Source organism: Diabrotica virgifera, chromosome 2 (assembly GCF_917563875.1).
Source record: "Diabrotica virgifera virgifera chromosome 2, PGI_DIABVI_V3a".
Taxonomy (NCBI): domain Eukaryota; kingdom Metazoa; phylum Arthropoda; class Insecta; order Coleoptera; family Chrysomelidae; genus Diabrotica; species Diabrotica virgifera.
The window spans coordinates 76,898,842-76,922,239 of NC_065444.1; the positions used below are offsets into that span (position 1 = coordinate 76,898,842).

The window sequence follows — 23,398 nt, forward strand, 5'->3', positions numbered from 1 at the left end:
GATTTCAGCATTCTGGCTCAAGCAATCTCGTTTAATTAAGTAAAATAAATATTTTTTTACATTTATGTGCATGATTTATAATTTTTATTAATTTTTTAAACCTTATAGCAACCAAAAATCAGAAAATTAGCAAATCGACAATCACGAAAAAAATTAATCTTTTATATTTCCAAAAAGGCAGTCACTGAAGGTTTTCACCCCTGATTTCGTTGAACCTCCATCAATTTTCATGAAAATTGGTAAGTAGTTAGAGGATACCTCAAGAAACAAAAATGATGTGGTACCAACTTGCGCTTTTATCCTGGGGGTGGATGTTACCCCTTCTCATGGGTGAACACTATTTTATTAAAAATAACCCCATAATTAGATAGAGGAGTAAATTCTAAGCAAACTTTCTTTTATCAAGTTTATAAATTTTTTATTTAAATAATATTTCATAATTTAATAAAATATTATTGGTACAGTAAAACCTGACAATAACGGCCACTAAAAATAGAAAACAATTGGCCGTTATAGAAATGTGGCCGCTAATGCTAGGTTTCCTTTTCCACAAATACATAAAATATAATTGAAAATTTATTTATTTTAGTAATTAAAGCAAATCTAATTAAATATAATTCTACAAACAAACGGAACATACTAAAACTAAATTCAATTTACTACAATATAAAACAATATCTATACGAAAAAACAACTACAAGAAAAACAGAATTTTTGTTTGTTTTAAATTTTTTTAGATAAACGAAACATACTAAAACTAATTTAATATAGGTAATACATAATATAAAACAACATACTATAGCTACTACGAAAAATACGCTTATCACTAAAGTATCGTCGTGCTTCCATGCTATATTCAACAAAACCAACTTGGTAGGGCCTTTAATTAGACAAGAATCTACAGGTCGAGCAAGTCTCGTAAATTTCACGATTGCGAGCCACGCTTCACGCAACCGTGTTTGCGTACTTGTGTTTCGAGTTGCGTGGTCGTGCGGAGTTATATTTACCAAATTTAAATCCGTTCCAACATGCTGTCAAAATTAAATCAATATGTCAATATGGCTACTGGGTGTAAAAGATAAATCTTATTCTATCTGTTCTTAATGAGTTTTAGATAATTTTAGTTGTATTTCTTTGTAATTTTGTGTTGTACAAAGATTAATTTAACATTTTCTCTGGAAGTATTAATTTAGAAAGATAATATGCTTCATTGGTGTTGTGTTTTGAAGTGTGAAATGCAAAGTAATTGTGATAAAGTCAAGATAAAGTTCACTTTTAAACTGAACTAAATAAGGTATCTGAGAGACAACAATGGTTAAATGCAATACAATGTACAGGTTTTACTAGCGAAATGAAAATTTTCCTGTCCTGTCTGCTGTAATCATTTTATATCTGGTAAGTTACAATTACAACAGTAACGATTTTTGAAGATGTTAACATTTTAATCTTATAGGAAAACCAGCCGACTTAATCGATAATAACAATCTCCAGATTGGGTTCCTTCAATAAATATGGGCTATAAACACAATGAAATTAGTTCCCCAAAATCTAAAATGGAGTGGTATCAAAGGAGAATTAAAGGAAAAAATATTCATATTGAAATTATTTATAAGGCACTGGACTGTCTTAAATTCTACAATAATACTAGGTGGGTAAATGATTTTAGACATTTTTCATTAAGAGTAGATTAAGATTAAGTAGATTTTCATTCAGTAGATTTAAGACTTGTTTACACAGGTAGAGTAATGATGCAAGTACTTGATAGAGTAGAGTAACTCTACCTGTAAAAATGCTCAGCACAGTAGAATAGCTGGTAGAGTGTATAGTTGGAGTTAAAGTAGAGTGACTAGCAACCTATGGCAAAGTAACTACTCTATGACCACCACTACTGCCAAAATGTCTACTCGGCTGCACACTCTACCCATGGAACACGCTCAATTATGGCAGAATAGAGTAGGTAGGAGAGTACATGGGGGCGCTGTCATTCTGGCTGGAATTGTGTTTTGTGTAAATAGTGAAAATGAAGTTCACCGAAGATGAAACTTTAAAACTTGTAGAGCTATAATACGGCGAATACCAGTGTTTATGGAATTTAGGTAGTGTATACTACAGAAATAAAAGTTTGCAGCAAGCTGCAGAGGATGAAATCGTCGAAAGAATGGTAAAGGGGGCTTTGGAGTAAACGAGCTTAAGCAAAAAATTAAGAATTTAAGGTGCACTTATAATCAAGAGTGTTTAAAAATACAAAAATCGGTTTCACTATACTAGCATCAGTACTATACTTGTACTCTCCTCATGTGAATGGTATCAAGCCATTTTTGGTAGAGTACTACCGCTACTCTACTCTCCTCAAAACTCTACCCATGTAAACAAGTCTTTAGAAACAGTGGAAAATGTAGCTAGTAGAGTAGTAGTAGAGTAAAATATACTGGTTTAGCAAATTACAATGTTTTAAGGTAATACAGTAGCGATAAACAGGTAGCCAAAACGTGTTCCAAGATTGTCACTGTAATTTTGAATATTTTTTCGAGGCATTTGGCACACGTATTCGTAAAATAATAAAGAATGGCGGTACAGAGCCCAATTTGAAAAATATATTAATATGTGGAAATTACTCTGTAATTATACAATATTTAAAAAACGAGCCTGTACCGCCATTAAGAAGAACAAAAAAATACACTTTCTTCAAATAAACTTTTTTATCCGATGCCTAGATTTTGTGTAATTTTGGAACTACTAATGAAATAAAAAATTTTAGTAGTTCCAAAATAACACAAAATCGGATAAAAAAGTTGTATTTGAAGAAAGTGTATTTTTTTGTTCTTCTTAATGGCGGTAAAAGCTCGTTTTTTTTATATTGTATTTAATTACAGAGTAATTTCCACATAATAATATATTTTTCAAATTGGGCTCTGTACCGCCATTCTTTATTATATTACGAATATGTGTGCCAAATATCTTGAAAAATATTCAAAATTACAGCCGCAATCTTGGAACACATTTTCGCTACCTGTTGATCGATACTGTTTCCTCTTAAGATAGTTTTAATAGTTATTTATGATATAAGTATTAAAAGTACAATTTTAAGACGCGCATGTGAAAGTTAACTTGAAAAAATAATTTTATTAATGTTTTGACTTCCACATCAGATGTCATTGTCAAAATACAAAATATTTATATTTATTATTATTAGGTTTGTTCTAGCAAACAGTCAAACTAGTCAAAAACCATCAGCAAACAGTTGGTCAGTAAAAGAACATAATACAGTCACCAGTGCGATCCCCTCTACTCGCGCTGGTCTACTATTCGCTGATGGTTTCAAACTGATGCTAGAACAAACCTATTATTATTATGCATATCATTATCTGTAAATAATATTTCTTCTGATTGTTAATTGTAAAGGATAGAAAAATTACCATTTATTTCATTTTTTTTAGAATCAGCTGAGAGAAGTGGTCTACAAAAAACCAGGAAGGAAACGGAATATGTGGCTACGAAAGGCAAAAGAAAGGTTTACAAAGCAAATGTGACACATTTTTTTGAAATATTTAGGAATATCAGTAAATTGCATTAAAAAAATGTATGAAAAGATTTTGTTCAATAAAAATGTTTATATTTATCAAGGATGTATTATTTGGTATGGCCACATATCGTCAGTGATGTAATAATACATCCTATCTGTTTTTTCATGAGTTTTGTAAGAGAGACTAAAAACTTGTCTTAGGGTCACCTCCTGTTTTCATATGATATTTTTTGACTTGTTTTGTAGTAAATTAAACTATCTATGAACTACAAAACAAGTCAAAACTTACATATGAACACAGGAGGTGACCTTAAAACATGTTTTTCCATCTCTCATGAAAAAACAGATAGGAGGTATTGTCACATCAGCAAGGATGTACAGTGATAAGTGCCCTAATAACCGGCAAAATATGGGCAACATATTTAGTTGTGAGATAAAAAGAAATGAAACTAGTCGAGCTGGGAAATTTAGCGAAATTAACCTTTAAATTTACGTTATATTGATCCCACCTTTACACATATCGGAGGAGTATGTCAACTAAAACTGTCACTGTGACAGTGGTAGTTTCCAAACTCGTCTGATACGTCTGAAGGTGGTACACAATCAATACAATCTAAATGTATAAGTTAATATCGCTATTTCCCAGCTCAACTAGTTTCATGTCTTTTTATCTCACTACTTAATACATCTTTTGTGCTATTTTGCCGGTTATTAGAGCGCTCATCACTGTATTTCTGGTATATCCAGGGAATGTCTACAAAATATATTTTGAATGTCCAGAGAACATTCATGGAATGTTCCAATAAGACATTCAGGTAATGTTTAAAATGCTGACACAGGATTTTCCTGGGATGTTCAGGGAACATGTTTTCGGGGATATTCCAGGAATTTTTCAATGTCTGTGTACCTTCTATGGACCTATATGGAATATTTTGGTGTTATTACCGCCGCACTCCACTTGCGATTTGTAATCAGGAAGATTGAACACATTGTTTCAAATACAAGTCAATCCATTTGTGACTAAATAATCATGGATTGACTTCTATTTGAAAGAATGTGTTCAATCTTCACAACTACAAATCGCAAGTGGAGTCCGGCGCTTAGGGCTACTTCCTCTTCGGTATTATGTATTATACTACAGAAATCAGGAACTTTCCTTCTAAATATATGTATGCATCTTGGCCATCAAACATATTCTTCCAAACATTTTTTTAAGGGGTTACATAGGTCTTGTGGGTAAAAAAAGTGACTTTTTAAAAAAATTATATCTCGAAAACTAAAATTTATTTTTATTTATAATTGGAACATGTAAAAGTATAGTACTTAAGGTAGTCTCAAAAAAAGTTTCAGCCAAAAATATTCATTTTTGTAGAGTTTAAGTTTTTTTGCGTTGGCAGCAGCATAACTAGTCTCATCTGAAATCAAAAAGTTTCTTGTAGTTTATACCTCTGGCTAGAATATGAACGAAGGAATTAAAAAAAATGAAATTTGAAGATTTTACATAAGTTTAAACACATTTTTGACCCCAACTTTTCTCATTTTTAAAGTAGTTTTTTTTATAAAACAAAAATGACCTCATCTAATAAAAAATCCTTTGTTCATTCACTAGCCAGAGGTATAAACTACAAGAAACTTTGATTTCAGATGAGACTGGACTTGTTATGCTGCTCACTGCAAAAAAGGGCTGTTGTCGAAAAATTGCAGTCAACTCTACAAAAATGAATATTTTTGGCTGAAATTTTTTTGAGAGTACTATACTTTTACATGTTTCAATTATAAATAAAAATAATTTTTAGTTTCCGAGATATAATTTTTTTAAAAAGTCACTTTTTTTACCTGCAAGACAACAACTTAACAATTTGTTGATTTCAAATTGTAAAAATTGTTTTGCAAAGTATGCTGCCCTCTTGTATTTTCTGTGTTATCTTCATCATACAATTACTTCATCTAAAAACTTTCTGCGATATATTCGCAACAACAAAAAAAAATAAAACAAAAGTTTAACCACCTTCACACCACAGAATCAAGCAATCAAGTTACACAAATTTTCAAACACCTCACCTGACACAGCGTCTCAAGTACGATTGCGCGAATTGGTAAATATAACTCCACACGACCACGCAACTCGAAACACAAGTACGCAAACACGGTTGCGTGAAACGTGGCTCGCAATCGTGAAATTTACAAGACTTGCTCGACCTGTAGATTCTTGTTTTAATTAGATATCGCAAATCACTTTGGCTGATTTTGTCTGCATATATATTATATTTGAGGAATCCCTTTTTTTTTGTGAGACTGGATATAGGACATTTCTCAAGTATGAATTCACATTCATGGTATATCGTTGCTATACAGTGATAATAATCTGTGCAATGTTATGGTACAGGCTACGTTAAATATGAAGTAAATGTGGAAGATATACACTGGTTATTCATTTCAATTTAATTTGATTGTTTTTTAATCGTTTACAATATTTAAAGTAAAAGTTCTACAACACTATATTAAACATAATTTTCTAAATCCTTTATTTTTTTTTTAAATACAAGGTGAAAGGGCCCCGGTTACATGGTTCTCGCAGTAAAATTTAGGTTTTGAATGTTTCTATCTCGGTTATTTTTTGTCGTAAAAAATATTAAAAAGAGGAAAAGCTTAAATAAAGTTAAAACTAAAATTTTATTCTGTACCATTTTTTAAGTATATCGAGTATTTTTGGAGTTATTATCAAAAGAAAATGTAATTCACGAAAATTTTAAAAATTCTAATGTTTTTAATCGTATTTTTTTTTTCAAAAATATGCATTCTAAACCGGTCAAAATTGTTAAAGTTATTACTCATGTTAAAATAAATAAAGTTTTAAATGGGTTACTATAAATTTTAATTTTTGTGGAAATGACGTATGTTTCATTTTTCATTCTTCCCTAAAAAATCTGAAAGGGTCCTTTTATTTCCATCATAACTTGCTTAATTTTGATGCTATCGACTTCTTATATAGCTTTTTGATAGTTACCTTTAAGCACTTTATTAAAATGTTTAATATCTATATTTAACAACGTGCATCGTTTTCCTGATATTTAAGCTTGAATACTAAGATTTGAGTACTCGCGGAAAAAAAATATACATTTAATTGCATATAACTCACTTTGTATATGTAATAAAGGATTTTTCGAATAAGAAGCTTATTTATTTTTATATTATCTTAGATTTTGGTAATAACAACTTTTTTGAAGAAACTTATGGTTTTTGAATTATTTATGAAAAATTGCTTTAAAACATGGATTTTTTTCAGGAAAAATCAAAACTTTTGATCTTTAATAACTCAAAAACTATTGATTTATTGAAATAACTTTATATAACAAATTTTACTTATAATTTGTCCCTCTATCGATTAGTGGTATTATTTTTAATAAAATAATTTCCACCCCCGAGAAGGGGTGGCATCCCCCCTAGGGTAAAAGCGCAAGTTGGCACCATGTCACCTTTGTTTCTTGAGGTATCCTCTACATACTTACCAATTTTCATGAAAATCGATGGAGGTTGTAACTTATGGTTTTTGAATTATTTATGAAAAATTGCTTTAAAACATGGATTTTTTTCAGGAAAAATCAAAACTTTTGATCTTTAATAACTCAAAAACTATTGATTTATTGAAATAACTTTATATAACAAATTTTACTTATAATTTGTCCCTCTATCGATTAGTGGTATTATTTTTAATAAAATAATTTCCACCCCCGAGAAGGGGTGGCATCCCCCTAGGGTAAAAGCGCAAGTTGGCACCATGTCACCTTTGTTTCTTGAGGTATCCTCTACATACTTACCAATTTTCATGAAAATCGATGGAGGTTCAACGAAATCGGAGGTGAAAACCTTTATTGACTCCACTAGTATGTTTTCTCTAAAATATTTTTTATATGGGAATAAACCACAATGAATTTTAACCCTTAACTAGTGACGTTGATGTTTCATGACGTAGACTCTGGCATGTGGTATGTTATACCATTGCCTATTCCCCTTTGTTTTCAATATGAATTTGTCTTATATCACTGTTAGGGCAGTCAATGAGGGTATTTGGCTCCGAATTCCATCTGTATTATAAAATAGGACATTCTGTGTAACATATGTTTAAAACTCATTCAAAGTCATTACTCGATGTACTATCTGTTCTTGGATTTAATAACCGCGAGTAACATTGGATTGTCATTATTTAAAGGAGTATACAGTACGTAATTCGTTCAGCTGGACATAGGGAATATACATTGAGAGAATCGTGGCAACTGCGCTAACCTGTGTTAGTTGAAGCTTCTATTCGAGTACGAGTTTTTGGTTCAATAGAGCTGTTAGAACTAATATAATGAGTGGGTTTTGAAACAAGGCTGTCCATAAATAAATCAAAAACAAAGTTTATGATTAATGAGTTAATAATTTTACTTTAATTTTTAAAATATTTTTCATTTAAAAACTGGTTTCAAAACTAAACAGTTTTCCCATTTCCTTAGGCCCAAAATATTTGGATACTACATTGTCATATTTTGACTTTTATTTGTGTCAGTCGAAATGAGTAGTCAATTTTGAGGTTAATGTCCCTTACTAACAACCAAATTGTCATCCAGAGAGTTCAGTTGCCACAATTACCTCAATATAATACAATGTATGTATTTATATATCTAAATATATACAATGTATGTTCCCTATGTCCAGCGGAACGATTTACGTACTGTATAAACATTAACTCGGACGAGAAAGAGATTATGATTATTGTTGTATTTAGCAAGTATTCACGGTTATGATAGGTCGCGCCTTTATTGTAAATAACTTATGGTTGAATCACCGAGAGTTCGATTTAAATATAATGTTATCGAATAAACTGAGTTTTAATTAATTGGGACCAGAAGGCATTAACATCACACTTATTTATGACACATCCTACTACATCCATTTACTTGATATTTTTACAGTAAGTAGGGAATAGCTCAAGAAACAAAGTCTACCCTATATACTACGGCGCTTTTTATCTTGGGGCGGTTCCCACCCCTTCAAGTGGGTGGAAAATTTGTTGGTCAAAATACCCACGGAAGTGGCTAGAGAACCTATTTCTAAGCAAAAACTGTTGTATACTTTTTTTTTGAGAACTCAATACTTTTTGAGTTATGCGTAGTTGAAAATTGGCCATTTTCATTGAAAAATTACAGCTTTTCGGACGGTTTTTCGCGAATACCTTAGAAACTATGCATCTTAGTAAAAAAACTATATAAAACATTTTTTAGCTCATAAAAAAACAAAGAGGTTCATTCTTTCGTAAATCTTCTATTTATAATAAAAGATATGGTAGGTGAAAAAAGTTTGTTTTTTGGTGCGTGCTCAAATCGGTGTATTCAACTTGAAATAACAGAGGAACGGTAGATTTTAGGTGTATAATGCTACCAATACCTTTTGTAGTGCTTAAAAGGGCCTTTAAAACGAGTACTGTTAAATGTCAATTACATTCAAACTAAGCGAGATATGGTGCAAAAACAAAAATTGATGACTAATGTATTTTAAGAAAAAATGGGAAATATATTTAACCTCTTGTCCACCAGAATTTAAATGCAAAGTTTTTTTCTTCTACAATACCTTTTATTCTAGTGTTATTTCTATGTTCAAAAAGTTGGACGGGTTTAAAGAGAATGGTTTTTGAAAAAAATTAGGTCAAATTATAGATCGCATTTTTAAATTTTCTTAAAAATCTTCCTTTTTCTCCATGTAATTCGAAAATGATAAAAGATACGAAAAAAAGATTCAATAAAAAAATATAGGGTTTCTTTAGATAAAATTTCTTTTTGTTTTCTCATCACTATATCTCTTATCGATTTCAAGTTACATGGAGAAAAAGGAAGAGATTTAAGAAAATTTAAAAATGCGCTCAGTGATTTGGCAAAAATTTTTCCTCCCTAGGGAGTAAAAGTACTTTAACTCCCTAGGGAGGAAAAGTACGACTTAGCTCCCTATAATCAGGTCAGGAAAAGTATACTTTCGGTAGAGGTAGGTGGAAAAAATATGTTTAAACGGGAAATAATGCCCTAATACAATTTGGAGGAATATGGCTTGTATTATTAGAGATGCAACTATTGAAATATTTGGAATAACGTCAGGAAAGAAGTTTCAGAATTAAGAGACCTAGTGATGGTCAAACGAAGTTCAAGAAACTTTTTGACACGTTACAAACCATAAAGAAATATATTTTAATTATGTATTTTAATTCTTGTAATCAAAGATCACAAGAATTGCATATTTCTTATGAAGATTTACACCCCTATTATAAAGGTCTAACTAAACCCTCGAATGAAGAAGAACAAGAATATCTATCTACAATATATCTAGTTTTGTCATCTTAAAGAAGTATATTAAATGATTCTATCGACCATCTTGATCTAATAAAAGATATAATGTATTCTTTTCTTCACCTTGCAGGTCAGGTTAGTTTTTGTATGTTAATATTGTCCTTTATCTAATTTTGAGGACAACATTGTAGAGATAAACGATTGTGTCACAGAAAACATCAAAATGCTTTCTTCGCCAACATTTTTTATTTGTTCGTACGGTGAGGTCCTCGTTTAAAAAACTGATCACTGTCTGTACCTGTCATAGCACAATTAATTAACCGAAAAACTAACTTGTTTTTCTTATCGACCGGTTGTATTTGTTTATCAGTTGAAACATTAATTTTATCGATGGTTGAATTTGTTCATTGTCATTTCTGAATAATGTGTCACAACCATTTAAAATACTATGAAAATTCAGAGGGGAAGTATCAGATCCATTTGAAATCCGAACAGGACTTCAAAGATCAAAGATCAAAGATTGATCGGACAAGGCAACCTGATTTCTCCTCTACTGTTTAACCGTGTCTTAGAAAAGATTATTAGAGAGTGGACAACAACAATACCGTCGAATTATGGAATCCAAATTGGACACAAACGAAAGGGCCTGAACGTAAACTGCAGAACTTTTGCCGATGACCTGGCTCTTTCAGCTAATAATATCAATGAAACTAAAGTTGAATTGTCCATCCTTTAATAAATTCCCTCAAAAACTGTCTGGAAAATAATATTCAATAAAACTGATAGTCCATTGAAATGTTACATTTAGGGTTGCATTTCTTAGAGGAATCAATTTTATTTTTTTAATGTGTAGGGGGGTTCAGTAGAAGCTTAACTTCAAGTTTTTGGGGTCGTTACCCTTGTCCCCCGGCCGCTATCTTGGAAAAAGGAGTGCAAAGGACTTTCGCCCTGTATCTCCTAAACTAGCAACCATACAGAAAATTTAATTACATATAAAATGTAGCAAATTAAATTTTCTACAATTTTATGTGTATTACTTTTTATCGTCAAGTGACCAAAAAAAAGTTATAAACAAAAATAAGAGAAAATTTTGTAAGAAGTTTCCTTTTGGAGGTTATAACTTTTTTCCGTTCATTTTACAATAAAATAACATCATAGCGATTTTATAGAGGATTTTTCAACGAACCATTTCCACTATAAGCATTCCACTATAAATTTCACAGCGCTCCAAACTTGACCAGATTTTCGAATTCTCATAGGAATACAATAAAAACAAAGCCTTGTGCTTACTTTTCTATCTATATATTTATTCATTATGATTTAAACATTCCTATGCTATTATTAAGCTATTTTTGACCCTTTTCCCGGCCACCTATGAGGTAGAGTCTGGAGGCGCGTTTTTTTTTGTGGTCTCCCCAATAGGCCTAATCTACGGACAATTTCTAGACAAAATATTATTTATTATTATATGTTGAAAAAGATCTATCATAGTTATTATTTTTTGTATCATAGATCTATCATAGTTTGTCCACCACCACAATAGAGGCACACTGCTCTACATTTGAGGTCTGCTTTTCGGCAACCACATGTACTTCCAGTTTCCATTGCATCTGCTTAAGATGAATTCAGGGGTACTGGAGGCTTGGAAGTTTGGAATGGTATCCAAAATTTTCCATGCTTTTTCCAGTCCCAATTTTCTGGATAACAATGTTTACCGAGCCATGACTGAATCTGGTGGTACACCCGGAGTCTATGGAAACGGGCTGTACCTTGTGTTGGAGGAAGTGAGAAGAGATTAAATGCTTTTTTGTCACTGTTTTAGCGAATCGTTTGTATCTCAGGGTTTCCAGAGAATCGTCTTTATTTCCGCCACATAAAGAGACGAAAAACGTTCGCCGACAACAGTGAGTAAAGATGGCTTGACTTTCCCACTGACAAATAATTTTCCCTAGAGGTTTCTTACAAATAAAATAACCACCACTCATGATGTGTTCTTACAAAAAACACAAAATGCTTATCTAATCACAAAAATATGAATTTTACCCACAAGACTCTGAATAGTGTAATCTATAAAACTCAAAATACATTTCACAATTTTTAATACGACTGCACGTGGCCAAATAGGTAGCACAACTGTAAGAATAAGTTAAGTAGAGGAGGACCGACTGCTGTGTCACCTAGGATAAATTATAATAATAAAAGTAATAGCAGGCAGATATTCATTCTGGTACGGAAGAAAAATGACGTAACCGCAAATTTTTTGAATTCCTGTATATTGCGCAATTAACTTCTAAAATACTATGTAAAGATGATACAAAAAGACCGAACTGTAAAAATGTGCTGAGCCACTATAATATGGTAGGGTATTGCGTCGTTGCTGAAATACGCGCTATGTTTACGGTGACCATATGTACTTATTTAAGTAGGACAGTACTTATTTTTAAATATTGTCCTAATGTACTTTAAAACCTTTCTAAGGACACGCAAATGTACTTATTTTTTCTAAAAAATGAATATTTTTATCTTTTACTATTTTTAAACAAATTTCTTTGTATACTGTTCCAGGTATTGCAGCTTTTGTGTCTTGATGGTTTCCAATATTTCCATTCTTTTGTTGACTCTTCTCATGACTTCGTTGTTTGTTACATGCTCGGTCCATGCTATCTTCAGGATACCTTCACCCACAGTTCAAATGCTTCCAACTTTCTAGTAGTCGACGTGTTAATTGACCATGCTTCTATCCCGTAAAGCAGAGTCGAGAAAATATAACCCATTGCCAGGCTAACTCTCAAGTCTAATTATTTCAGTTCTCTTGCACAAAGTACCTTTCTCATTTTATTGAAGTTTGTTCTTGCTTTCTCTATTCGAACTTTGATTTCTTTGGAGTAATCGTTTGTGTGATTAATTATTGTGCCAAGATAGTTGTAGTTTTCAACTTGTTCTAAAGTTTTACCTTTAATTGTCAGGCTTTAGTCATTATTTTGGGTTTTTGATATCCTCATAAATTTATTTTTCTTGATGTTTATTATTTATTGATAATCCATATTCTTCTCCATACTCAACTATCTTGTTCGTTAGCTTTTGGAGGTCTTGGAGGTTGTCCGCTATTATGATAGTATCGTTCGCATATCTAATGTTGTTAATTGGCATTCCATTTACCTTTATTCCTGCTGCTTCTTCCTCAAGAGCTTTTTTCATAATTTCTTCAGAGTATGCATTGAATAGTAGTAGTGACAATACACACCCCTGTCTCTGTCGCCCTCCTCTTTTAATTTAGAACTCTTCTGATGTGTGTTCGTTAATGCGTATGTGTGCCTGCTGTTTATAATATAGATTTGTTATAATTCAAAGGTCATCGTATTGTAATTGTTTTGAGGACGTCCATTAGCTCTTTGTGGCGGACTTTACCGAACGCCTTGTTGTAATCTATGAAACAGACGTACATATCCGTTCACACGTTCACCACCAAGCATATCTGGATTAATACGTTAAATGCAAAGAGAGCTTCACGGGTACCTACGCTTCTACGGAATCCAAATTGGGTTTCTTCAATATCCATATCAAGTGTTTGGTAAATGCGTTTATGAATGATCTTTAAAAACATGAGAGACATCAGGCTTATGGTGTGGTGGTCGTGCACAAAACTGTACTGCACAAGTGAAACATTTTTACACAAAATCTGTAACCTATCTAGAAAACTGGAGTACAAATTTTCATGAATTTAAAACTATTCAAAAGGATAGATCTAAGAAGTGAAATAACATGGAACGATGTTTGTTATTCTCTCGAAGCTTTTAAATTGTATATCAAGGCAACCATGTTAAATGAAGATCAACTCTTTGACGAACTGGGAATTTTGAAAGACGTGGCTACAAGTGAAATTCTGAATCTGAATCTGGCTACAAAAAAAAATTTCTGAGTGGAACGGAGAAGAAAAAAATAGTCAGGATCGATGGCTTAAAGTTTTTAAGTGTGTAGATCAATTCAAACTGAAAAACTTACAAATATTATGCGAATTTATTTTTTGTCTTCCGGGAACTAAAGCCGCTATCGAGCGTTTCTTTTCTGTAATAAATAATTATTATTGGACGTCGAAAAAGTCACAAATGTCCATATCCACTCTCAAGGCAGCGGATGCAGGTGTACGCAAATTTTGATGAGACTTGTATGATATGTTTCATTTACTTCAGTCGAAGCCGGACCTTCTTAAATTAATTTTAAGTTCACAAAAATATGAATGATGCAAAAAACCGGAAGAAGATGAGGATATTCCAGGTCCCTCATATAAAAACTCTTATTTACACGCTTGTAACTTTCTCAAAGTTAATATAATGTGTTGTTTAGTTTAATTGTTATAATTTTTTATGTTTAGCTACATAGATTATTTATTTTTAATGTCAAAAAGTTATGTTTGTCCAATAAAAAGATACATTTTGCGTTTTTAATAGGTACATTTTTGTTTTTTGTACTTTTTTTTCTTTAAAAAGATATGGTCACCGTAGCTATGTTAGACCTTGTTGCAGATGCATAATGACGCAACTGTAGATAGGGTTGAAAATGGGGCGATTAAATTAAGATAATGAAATTCGAACCAATATCGATGAAAATAAAAGCAATCGATGTCAAAAAACAAACGCCATACCGATGCTCCTGGACGATTACTCTTCATTTAATCCCTACTTTAAATATTTAAAATTTTGCTTTTCTGAAGAATTTTGCATTTTTCAGTTGCGTCATTCTTCTTCTGGGTCGGAGAATTTGTCCTCAAACAACTTCTTGGGCCTTTTCTATATATGCTTAGGGTTCTAAGTTTTATAGTGGAGAGAAAGGTCAAAAATAGATTAATAATAGCATAGTAATGTTAAAATTATAATAAATTGTATGAATAAAAAATATTAAGATAGAAAAGTAAGCCTAACGTTATGTTTTTATTGTATCCCTATGAGCATTCGAGAATCTGGTCAAGTTTGGAGCGCTGTAAAACCTAGATAAATAAATAGAACTAAACACCTTTATGAAATGTGGTGTTACAAAAGAATGTTGAAAATTCAGTGGGTTTAAAGGATTACCAATGTTAAAGTGCTACGACGTTTAAATAAGGAGTTAGAAATTTTGAACAGTATAAAAACAAGAAAACTAGAATATTTGGGTCACATTACCAGACGAGAGAAATATGAACTGCTGAGAGTTATTATGCAAGGAAGGATCCAAGGAAGAAGAAGCATAGGAAGAAGACGCATCTCCTGGCTGAGGAACTTTAGAGAATGGTTTTACTGTAGTTCATTACAACTGTTCAGAGCAGCAGCCAACAAAGTGACCATAGCCATTATGATATCCAACTTCCGCTAGGAGATGGAACTTTAAGAAGAAGAAGAAACACCTTTATAGTGGAAATCGTTCGCTGAGAAACCTATAAAATTGCTAAAATGTTATTTTATTGTAAAATGAACTGAAAAAAAACCTCCAAAAGGAAACTTGTTAAAAAATTTTTACTTATTTTTGTTTATATCTTTTTGGTTAGTCACTTGACGATAAAAAGTAATAGAAACAAAATTGTAGTAAATTTAATTAGCGAAACCCCTTTGCACCCCTTTTCCAAGATGGCGGCCGGGGGACAAGGGTAACGACCCCAAAAACTTGAACTTAAGCTTCTACTGATCCCCCTACACATTAAAAAAATTGACTCCTCTAACAAATGCAAGGTATGGCCTAAAAAATGTAACATTTCAATGGATTATAAGTTTATTACAAACATCAAGAATGCAATAAAAAAGTCAAACAGTCAAAAAGTTTAAACACCTCAAGTAGATGTTCAAAATAAATTCGAAGGAGCGTTCCATCTGTGCAAAGACCTGTATAAAAACTTAAACCTTACTTACTTTGCTTACCTTTAAACTTAAACTTCTGTCAATATAATAAAGTAATCAGGTCGTAAGCCCTATATGCATTCAAATATGGTGAAGATAAAACTTGAAAAAAAGTAGAAAAATTCCGAGAAAAATCTTAGGATCAATCAAAGGGAATGAAGAATTCCGACAAAGACACAATCATGAGTTATATAAACTTTTGGAAGATATTGTTAGTAACAATATACAATGGGGAATGATGTTTTAGATCACATACTTTGATAATTTATTAAATGAAGAATTTGACAGAAAACGAGTTGAGCTGACACCAAATGAGCAATGGTCACCAAAATAACAAACGCGGAAGTGGTTCAAACAGTACCAAAAATAAAGAAAGGTAAAGCAGTTGGTAGAAATGGTCTATCTAAGAAGAGCGTGTCGGATATCTAGACTTGATCGCATCCCAAATGAAGAAATAAGAAGAAGAACGGGAAGGATCTACAATACCGTAGATACAATAGAATCCAAACAGCTTTTATGGTACGGGCATGTAATGCGAATGAATTTTCGGCATGTACGGGCATGTTCCATGGTATAGAAGAAGAAGTGGAAGACCAGCACTGGAATGGAGAGACGGAATCAGAGGAATAATGAGAGATGGGGTCATAAATGAGGAAGAATGGGCCGACCGAAAAAAGTGGAGATCGAAATGCGGGATGCGGCAGAGGCTGTAGGACCCCCGTATACAGATGATATTCCTAGGAAATAGGTTTATTTGTTAGAATTATCGCAGTGAGACAAATAATGAAACACGAATGAAGAAGCAGTATATTAGTACCTGTTTACAAAAACAAGGGATATATACAACAATGTACAAACTTCAGACCTAAAAGACTACGCAGGAAAACATGGGAGAGAGTAATTGATATACTGAAGATACGTGAAGACACCGAAATGTCTGATAATATATTAGGCTTTATGCAAGGCAGATCAACCACAGATGTACTTTTCATTATAATGCAGTTGATGGAAAACTACCGACCGGAATAAAGAAACAAACGCCCATAAGATATTCATTAATCTCGAGAAAGCATACGATAGAGTTCTTCAAAAGATTTGCTAGAAAGATTCTGAGGACCCGCAATAAAAATGGGGTTCCCAATAAATATGTAAAGACAAGTGTTGTAGAGACTGATTTGACTGATATATTTCAGGTGAAACTAGGATTGCACCAACGCTCGGTGCTTAGTCTTTATTTATTCCCATTAGTGTTGGATTAGATAATAGCGAGACTACAGGGTAACACTGCCTGGTGTTTTATGTACGGTAGTGTTAATAGAAAATAGTGAAAGCGATTGTGAATAGTGAAAGTAATAGTTTTAAGTACACATCACCGTTATTACAGTATAATGGGAAAATAGATGGAGATAGATGGAGTCCAATTAGGGTTGGATGGATGAAGTGGAAGGAAGTTAGTGGTATATTGTGTGGCAGAAAAACTCCAATGAAGGTGAAGGGAAAATTATATAACATTGCCTTAAGACCAGCTATGAAGCACGGAACTAAATGTTGGGCAGTTAAAAAAATAGAGAAACAACGGATGAATATGGCGGCAATGAGAATGCTTAGATGGACGAGTGGAGTGAAAATAAAGGACGAAATAAAAAATTGTTTATAGTTTATTAGCGTTCTTAGAATGTTCTAGACGTCATCGAAATATCCCGAAATGTCTCGTAAAATCTGGATCGTCAGTCAATGTATAGAAACAGGAAGTTGACAGTTCAAGTGGTAGTCGAAATTGAGTTATTGAATAGTTTCACTATTTCCTATTAACCTACATCATCAGCATACATTAGGCACCATGTAATGCTACCCTGTAGTTTCGCTGTTATCTGGTCCAAAACTATTGAGAATAAATAAGGACTAAGCACCGAGCCTTGGTGCAATCCTACTTTCACATGAAATTTATCAGTCTCTCCCACACCTGTCCTAACACTAGTCGTTACTCCCTCATACATATCTCTCACAATCTTTACATAATCGCACAAGGACTCCTTTCTTATTGAGTGCCCACCACGGAATCTCTCGAGGAACTCTATCATATGCTTTCTCAAGATCAATGAATGCCCCACCTATAAAAATGTGAAACGAAATCATGGAGATAATTTGACACCCAATAGATAATATATTTTAATATTTAACAAAGTTTAAAAATTTTCAAAAGCAAGAAAATTGAATTTCGCGCCAAAAATTTTGGAAAAAAATATGATGCTATAGGCAATAAAAATCCTACAAAATTAAAGCAAAAAAGAATGTGTGTGTACTTTGTACGCACGTAAGAAGTTATACTTCAATTATATAATTTCAACGAAATAAATATACTAAACAGTATATTTGTATCTTATTTAAAATATTAAACTAATTTTAATACTTACCTACCACTTTCAAAAAATTTTTATTAAAACAATACCAAAAAGTAAAAAAAATATGAATCGTCCGGATTCGAACCTGGGACCTCTCGATCGGTGGTCGAATGCTCTACCAACGAAGCCATCGCTCTGTTTCTTGACATAATTACAAATCACGGTGACAAATAGACCAAGTGAAGTATAAAGATGTTGTAATAGATACTTATTATCTTATAGACCAAGAGGCAGCGCTGAAAAATCTAATTGAATTTACTAAAGCTAGATTTTTCACAGTTGATTACTGTGAGTGTGTAGAGAAACATACTGCGGTCGGTCAAGCGAAACGTAGAACAGGGGTTACTGAGAGGGTGTATTAAATAGTGTGATGTTATGCCTTCTGGTCCCAATTAATTAAAACTCTATTGTTTGGTTCAAATACATTATATTTACAATCACCTCCATCAACGACTAACCATAACAATATGTTTACATTTAACAGTAACGACCTACTACAACAATAATTACTAACTGAGTACAATAATCTTTCTCCACCGAGTTAATGTTTATATACACATTTAAATAATAACAAAACATGACAATTCAATGTTACTTGTGGTTATTGATACAAGAACAGATACTACATGGATTAATGACTTTGAATGAGTTTTAAACATATTTTGTACAGGGTGATATTATAATACCACACCTCCCCGTTTTGTTAAAATTACATATTTTTAAAATAAGATTGATTGTCTATCATCGCCGTTTTTTTTTTAAAAAAAGAAGGTCCTAAGAAGAGAAGAAGAATATCTGAGTGTATATCCCTCTTTCCCTTTCACAGAGTGTTTATGATTACCTAATACTATTTTCAAAAATTAAATTTCCTAACTATCCTAACTAACTGTAACATGGTACATTTCAGATCAATCGATTTTTCCCTAAACATGTATATTCTTTTTCCTATTTTACACAAAAGTTCATATTTTCCCTATACTAAAACTGGTATTTTATAACCTATTACTAGTTCACGTACTTCACGTCGTGTCTTTTCGTCCTTTTTTTTTTTTCGTTCACTAATTCACTTCATCAAAACAGTGTCCACAGTGAATGAAATTGATCCTAACTTTTAAATAGTCTTTTAGTGCCTATCAGCCGTAACTAATCTAATTGTAATAAAATCTCGACTTTAATACTTCCTAAGCTAAGCTAAATATTACCTAAACTTCTATTAAATGGTATATAAAAAAAGAATTTAACGTTACTTTACTATTTCATCTTATTATTTCAGTCTTATTTTGATTTATTTATATACGCCTTACTAACTTTAAAATATTGTACCTATAATAAAAATGTAATCTCTCTAAAACTTTTAATATGTGTCTCTAAAAAACTTCTAATAACTCTCTTGTACCTATAATAAAGATTTAATCTCTCTAAGAACTTCACTTTTTGTGTCCCTTTGCTTACTATCTACTAACACTATTGTAAGATATTGTCTATCCTTAATTCAAACACTTCCATTTTACGCGAAAATTTACCCTGAATTCATTATATACCTTTAAAAATAAGTTATTTATAATTTACGTTACTTTAGAGAAAACAAAAATTTTCAATCTTAGACATACTTCAATGATTAGCTACTTATTTGCTTAGTATCTTCATAATTTTGCTTCTTTTCTTGCAATTTTTGTGTCTTCTTTCATTTTTCCCACATATTTTACTAAAAATTCTCTTTTTTTCTATTCTTCTTCTTGTCTGGTACTACAACACATATAATTCATTTTTCTTTATATAATAGCACTTCTACAGTGTACATAATTCATCTTCATATACATATTTCATATAACAATCATATATCATTTATCTCATATATCATTTCATATAACATCATAATAATCACTTCCTTTACTTATCCCTCAATGCCTACGTTCGACTAATCAAAGTGGCTTTACTCGAGAGAAAAGTTCCAATTCTTCTACATATTCCATATAACAATCATAATACTCAATACTAGCCACGAAACCTCTACAATCTACCTTAACAGAAGCGGGTATAACATCGTTGGCTAGATCAAATTCTTTTACAAATTTCACAACCTCAATCCCTTGCTTTGAGGCCGTTGTTTATTCACGAATAATCATGAATAAAATAGGTACTCTCAAAACACAGAGTGGGTCTCTAATAAGCTTTCAAGCTTCTATAAATCATTAGTACCTTCCTAATTTGACAAGAGCAGTGGGTTTCTTATTTTCTCTAGTTGCCTCATAATATTTAGCTTATAATATTGTTAGTTCTTCTTCTAATCTATATAGTTCTTCTTCAAATTCCTTATCTCGACTCATCAGGTCGGTTCGTTAAAAATATATCTCTTGCTTATAGCAATGTTTGTCTTAGAGCTCTTATATCAACGTATGTCATCACTAATCATTATTCATTAAAAAAATCATTTATATATCATTTATCACACAAAAAATTATTAATTCAGGTTCATATCATACAAAATTTAACACAAAATCGATTAAAATGAATCTATAGAATCAATAAATATCAATAATAAAAACAACTGGCTAATAAAAATTCAATAATAGTATACATATTCGACGAAAATTCAATAAAAATTCAAAAATAGCATATGCAAAAGTTAGATAAAAATATTCAAAATAAGTTTATATCTCAAAATTCGATAGAAATTTTTGAAAAAAAAATTCGATATTCCATAAATAAAAATTCAATAAAAATTCAAAATTCAATAAAAATTCAGTAATAGCATATATAATAAACTTTGATAAAAATATTCAATTCAAAAATCACTTCATGTTTCAAAATTCATAGATATTCTTAAAAAAAATCGATACTTCATAAATTATTCAAAAATCAGCAAAGATAAATATTCAATGTTCAATAATAATATAAAAACGAGGGAAGCATTTTTAATAAAGATAGACATTCTTACTTACATTTTATCACTTGTGTCTTTTTTCACTGGGTTCTCTGCATTCTTCCTGTCCTGGTCTGGTCCATTTTCCGCCGTCGGTGTTTCCAATCTGGTGCCGCCATCTTTGTTCCTTACAGAAGATTCTCCTCTAATCTGCAGGATCAGCCATGTATTAAATAGTGTGATGTTATGCCTTCTGGTCCCAATTAATTAAAACTCTATTGTTTGGTTCAAATACATTATATTTACAATCACCTCCATCAACGACTAACCATAACAATATGTTTACATTTAACAGTAACGACCTACTACAACAATAATTACTAACTGAGTACAATAATCTTTCCCCACCTAGTTAATGTTTATATACACATTTAAATAATAACAAAACATGACAATTCAATGTTACTTGCGGTTATTGATACAAGAACAGATACTACATGGATTAATGACTTTGAATGAGTTTTAAACATATTTTGTACAGGGTGATATTATAATACCACAAGGGTGTCAAAGTTGCTTTCCTACGAAGGTAATTATTTCCATTTACTAAGTCTAAAAATCGGACAACACATTCTAAATTAAATATAAAAAAAAGTTATTATAGTCGGTCAGCTGTATGACGGGACAGAGCCGGTCGGTCGGCCCCAATAGTCGATTGAGGAAATGAAGCATTTTGGCTCGCAATTTTTTCGTCCAGCATGGATTTACTTGAAATTTTCAGAGAAGGTAGGAAATAGTCCAAGGATCATTTTCTATATCATGCCGCTATCATACGCAAAAACCTTGGGGGTGGTTGCCACCCCATCTCGGGGGTGGGAATTTTTTATTACATTTTAACCATGTAATTCGATATAAAAAGTGATTCTAAGAAAAAAATGCTTTTTACATTTTCTTCGCAAAACTAATATTCGAGTTATTCGCGCTTGAACATAACAGTTTTTCGACGAAAAAATCGACTTTTTAGAGGGTTTTTTGAGAATATCTCGAAAATATGCATTTAATCAAAAAAACTGTAGATATCAAAATTGTATCTTTTAGTAACACAAATCAAATTCTTTTCCAATAATATCTTTAAGACCAATAAAAACCGAGATACGGCATGTTAAAAGTTAGCTTTTTTCGTCCAATGCATAATTTGAAATATTCAAAGCCAAATAATGGGAAAATTTTGCATTTTTCGAGGAAAGTTTAAAATATTTTTTTTCAAGTATACAATTAGATCTTTCAAAAAAAAATAACAAAAAGTTTCTAGCATGAAAATTCAGCTACTTATAATAAAAAAAATGTCGGGACCTGCTTTTCTTTACGAAAAAATCAAAGAAAACAACCCCCTAACTACCTTCCTAATTCAAAATTGGTCTTCACCTTTCTGTAGTTCCCTTTATATTTATATTATCAATACACTTAAGGAGTTTGACCTATTTAAAATGCCTAATTTTGGAAAAATATTATATCTCATTGTGTACTGATTTCTAGCCTTAGTAAATGGATTTAATTACCTTCGTAGGAAAGCAACTTTGATACCCTCTCAGTAATAAAACCCCTCAAAAATGATTTTGTAGGATTTTCAAAGAGCTATATGACTCTGTAAATTAAATTCCGTAAGATGCCTTAGTTTTTAATTGGGGCGGGTTTAAAGGGCTCGAATAGGGGGGTGTTTGTTGGTAATTAGAGGTTTTAAACAGCTATATCTGGCTAACTATTTACTGTAATGTAAATCTATACACAGAGTAATTTTAGTCATTAAAAAAGATACAATTTAGTAGTTTATAATTTTTTTCATATCTTCAGTATTTTCGGAGATATTTTGAAGTAAAAGGTGAAAAATACCAAATTGCAAAAAATCAATTTTTCTTTAAACTTCAATTTTTCCAAAATTAGTGATTATAAATAGGTCAAACTCCTTGAGTGTATTGATAATATAAAAGGAACTACAGAAAGGTGAAGACCAATTTTGAATTAGGAAGGTAGTTAGGGGGTTGTTTTCACTGATTTTTTCGTAGAGAAAAGCAGGTACCGGCATTTTTTTGTAAATCGCTTAATTTTCATGCTAGAAACGTTTTATTATTATTTTTTTGAAAGGTCTAATTATATACTTGAAAAAAGATTATTTAAGTTTTCCTCGAAAAATGCAAATGTTTCCCATTATTTGGCTTTGAATATCTCAAATTGCGCATTTGACGAAAAAAGCTAACCTTTAACATGCCGTATCTCGGTTTGTATTGGTCTTAAAGATATTATATGAAAAGAATTTGGTTTGTGTTACTAAAAGATAAAATTTCGATATGTACAGTTTTTTTGATTAAATGCATATTTTTCGAGGAATTCTCAAAAACCCTCTAAAAAAGTCGATTTTTTCGTCGAAA

General features: G+C 31.7%; 1 long non-coding RNA gene across 1 annotated transcript; it reads left to right on the forward strand.

Moving 5' to 3' along the window:
- Positions 1-896: 896 nt before the first annotated feature.
- Positions 897-3,619, forward strand: LOC126880115 (uncharacterized). Its single transcript, XR_007696420.1, has 3 exons — positions 897-1,395; positions 1,454-1,648; positions 3,438-3,619. It is a non-coding gene; the product is annotated as an uncharacterized LOC126880115 (long non-coding RNA).
- Positions 3,620-23,398: the final 19,779 nt, after the last annotated feature.